Source organism: Pinus tabuliformis, chromosome 6, assembly GCF_031772625.1.
Source record: "Pinus tabuliformis cultivar Carrire ecotype Pingquan chromosome 6, CPIR1, whole genome shotgun sequence".
Lineage (NCBI taxonomy): Eukaryota > Viridiplantae > Streptophyta > Pinopsida > Pinales > Pinaceae > Pinus > Pinus tabuliformis.
The window spans coordinates 584,973,507-584,977,998 of NC_142292.1; the positions used below are offsets into that span (position 1 = coordinate 584,973,507).

Genomic DNA, 4,492 nt, shown 5'->3' on the forward strand with positions numbered 1-4,492 from the left:
GATTTGTTAGAAAGATATGTTACTTATAATACATTCTACTAGTACAACTGATTAAATATACACTCTTTTACATTCATTTCAAATGTGGACGGAGGGATAGATGCGCTAGGACTCCATAAGGCCATTGTTTTTCATTTTATATAATTCATGTCTATGTGAAAAAAAAAGATGCATTTTGAGAAATCAAAATGCAAATAATTTTATTTTTTCTTTGTTTGTATCAATGTTATTAGAACCAGAATGGTTATTTTTCCTCACATAGAATCAACTATGGGACTGAGGTATGGTACTTATTTGCAAAGATATGTCTACATTGTCAAATGTTGTTGGGTGAGTCTCCAAAACCCACTCTATCATGAGATTGATTTTATTTAAAAAAAATAAGTTTAAGTGGTCCCTGTCATTAACTTAATGGCTCCATATGGAAGCAGGCAATTTGGTAAGGAACCAGTTAGTTTTTTCAATTATGGCTAGTTCCATATGAAATCAGTTGGCTTATATATGTACTTTTTTTGCAAGTTGCAAATATCGTAGCATGGGATAGTGAAGAACTTCCTTTTGGGTAGAGTTGAAAAAGACATATATGCAAGTTAAGTTTCTTAGTGTTTTCATAACAAAGGCAAACCTTAAAGTTTTCAAGTTTTGTAGTGTGTGCTTGATACTGGCATGCCATCCAATTTAGTTTCAAGAGATTCCTTTATGAGGAATAAGAATTATATTGAAGAGCATTGTATCAACAATTCATTGCTAAACAAAAATAGGGTTATTTTATTAGATGTTGTTGTTTATGGTAGTCTAAGTTGGACAATTTAAAAGGAGTAGATTTTGTTTTTAATTAGCATATATCTCCAAGGGGCAACACCCACTTTACTGTTCGGTACAATGTTTTACCATAATGATCAAGTAATAGCCATATGTGTGGAGGAATAAACCGATTTAGATCATAGAAAACTTGGAGAAAAAGTGGTTGATTAAGGGCCAACCATAAAGACAAGCCAACCCAAGATATGGTAAATTAGTACTATGGTCATGAAACTAATATGGTAGTACCAACACCAAATCCAACATAATGTCAAGTTATCTTTGTAACCAGTTTTCATATAAATTATTTCTATGAATTTGGATCTAGCTGGCCTTTTAACCTAGCCTCTGCCTGAGAAAATTGGATTGAAATATGGGCCACCACAAGGAAACCATGGTTTCATGAGTCTTATTAGCAATTTAAGGTTTCACAAGTTAGATAATGTGCATTACCTTATATCAAAGTGGATGATTTAGCAAGATTGGAAGCCATCATATTTTCTAGTTCCTTCTCCTTGAGAGATCTACTAAAATTGGCATTTGATTTATTCAAGAATCAACCGAAAAATGAAGTCTACGCATGTTCATATGGCTCACATTTCAATCTATTTATCACCAAACAATATATTTACAATTTTTTGAAATTTTAATTATAGGCAAAAATTATTTGTGGCTTCAGAACTAACAACTTTATTTGAGGTTGTTGTTGGTAAGAGTTATATATGAATTATATTTGCATGAACTAAAAATTGAGATAATATACATTGTATAAAGTGATTGATTCTTTTCAACATCTCCTATCAACTCTTTTCCAGGTTATATGGAATGCAAAGGGAGCAATGGCAGCAGTTGTTTCTATCATACTTTTTAGTAACCTTGTCTTTGTTATAGGGATGTTAAGTAAAAAGTCGCTCTAATAATCTTTAAAAGGGATAATTGGTTGAGGTCATTGCTACTGGTGTTTCAACTTATGAAGTCATAGTATCTCTATTCAATTGCTTTAAGAGATTGTTTTGTGTGTCGTCTGGTTTTGCTAAAAGAAGTATTCTTTAAGATCACAATTCTTTCTAGATCCAACCAATTTCATTTGGTTTTTCAATTGTCTTTTGTATAAATATGTAGGGAATGACCTTGTGCAAATATTAAATGTCATGGATATGATTTGGTTCTTACAAGCCAATTACATCACCAACATTCCTGACAATTTCCGATCTAAATCTACCAAATGTAGATAAAGATCCAACACCGCGGAGTTAGCTAGGAAAGCCGCTAAGATTTGAAAGTCGTGTTGCAAGCAAGCCAAAGTAGTGTTTTCATATCTACGTTAGTATTGCTTTTATAAAGTAAGATTCAATGCGCATATATTGACCTCAGATTAAATGCATGACACAAACTTAATTATTGTATGCTTTATTCTGATGTTTTGTAATATATTTTCTAGTGTAAAGTTCCTTAAATCCTTGTATGATTTATTTAATCAAAAGAACATTCATTAGATCCTTGTATGATTTATTTGATCAGAAGAACATACATTGGTACTTACATTTAACTACTCATCTATGTGGAAAGAAATCGAGTAAGAAACCCCTATTTGATGTACAGATTGAATTTCACACATTGAGAACATTTATTGGAAACTTACAAAGTAGGATGATTATGAATATAATTCATATTTCAATGGGTATGTTTGTGACAATTGTTCATATACCCTATTCTATCTATTCTACATTCTTGCACATGTTCCAAAGATCAACAAGAGATACTTGTGTTGACTTTGTTCCAGCTAATGTGAGTTTGAGATGTAACGTTAAAGTGCTATGAGGATTTGTATTAATCATAACATTTTATCATAACCAGGGACAACTTTAGTGTATTATGTTTTGACCCTAGCATTGTGGTTGGAGTACTAACTAGCATTTACTAAAATTGCATATCAACAGTATTGAAATTGCAGACTGATACTGATGTTGCATGTTGACAGGAAATAGCTCTTGTTTAACTAACCAATAAAGTTTTCACTAACAAAAAATATAAATTAAATTAAAAAAAATATTTAATTGAAAAATATCTAGGATGGGAAAAAAATGACTAATTAGGAAAAATATAATTTTAAATGATTATTTAAAATTAATTAAAGTATTGAAATATACTATGTTGATTGGGAAGTTGGAAGTGTTTGTCAAACAGAGATTTTATTAAACTTTAGAAATATGTTTTATTTTTTTTACTTATTTCCTTCTTGAAAATTAATAAAGTGATAGCCATTAAAAGGAATAAGACAAGGTAATGATTATTTTTGGGTTAAAAATTTATGATCAAATTAATTGAAATTGCAAATTTTCATACTTTTGGGAAGTTGGAAGTGTTTGTCAAACAGAGATTTTATTAAACTTTAGAAATATGTTTTATTTTTTTCACTTATTTCCTTCTTGAAAATTAATAAAGTGATAGCCATTAAAAGGAATAAGACAATGTAATGATTATTTTTGGGTTAAAAATTTATGATCAAATTAATTGAAATTGCAAATCCATTAAAAGGAATAAGACAATGTAATGATTATTTTTGGGTTAAAAATTTATGATCAAATTAATTGAAATTGCAAATTTTCATACTTTTAAGAGTAAAGTGTGTTAAAGTGGCCTATGCAGGTTTCGAACCTGCGACCTTCGCGTTATTAGCACGACGCTCTAACCAACTGAGCTAATAGGCCGTCCTTTCTTATGTTAGAAAAATTAATTTTATTTATATAATTTAACTAGTTGAACGGTAGATAATGAATTTGATGTGCAGCCTCCTAACATTTTAAGATTTACAGCGTTTGGACATTTCTCCCCCGAGGATTGTATTAATATTAATTATGAGGAGCCAAAAAGACACATGATGCTGCTTCATTATGAGGAGCCAAAAAGACACATGAATTTCATAATTTATTTTCCAATAAGGTGCACCCTACTTTGCTGTACAATGTATTCTAAACTTGACCTATAATAGATTTAAAACATACTTTTGATGTATATCCCTTGGCAGAAGTTTGGATCGAGGTTAGAAAAAATAAAAAAGTTTTCGATTAAATTATTTTATATGTGTGGGACATGGGTGAATGTTTATTAACCTTGTGTATATATATATCATAGTGTCTTATTCATACAACTTTTTTTAATAAAAAAATTGTAATTTTTGTTTAAGTTTTTTTTTTTAATAAATAATTATTGCGATATTTTTTTGTTTTAAAAAATATATTTATTAGTATAGCTGTATAAATTAAATGGTTGATAAATACATTTATTGATATCAAAACACTTATTCTAAAATACATCTTATATTAGCAAGATTAACTACATAAAAATTAACTAAATTATAGCATCATCATTATTATTATTAATTACAAAAAGAATTAATATATGAGTTAAACATGTGACAAGAAAATTTTAGTATTTATGAAAAAGTTACAATTATTTTTAAGTTAAATCTTAACTCTGTGTCTTTGATTCCTATTAAAATTACTTTATGAATATTTAGTAGAAATTGAATCCCTACCATTTACTTAACAATTATTGATAATTAAATTAAAAATTCTAGAATTCTTTTTTCAAAACAAATATTAGTATAAATAATTTTATTTGTTATTTGTAAAATATAATCATACATAAATATGGTGTTTGTTTCTATAAATCTAAAAATAAATAAAAA

At 28.4% G+C, this 4,492-nt stretch overlaps 1 non-coding gene across 1 annotated transcript; it reads right to left on the bottom strand.

Moving 5' to 3' along the window:
• Positions 1-3,438: 3,438 nt before the first annotated feature.
• On the bottom strand, positions 3,439-3,512 carry TRNAI-AAU (transfer RNA isoleucine (anticodon AAU)). The gene has a single exon. It is a non-coding gene; the product is annotated as a tRNA-Ile (tRNA).
• Positions 3,513-4,492: the final 980 nt, after the last annotated feature.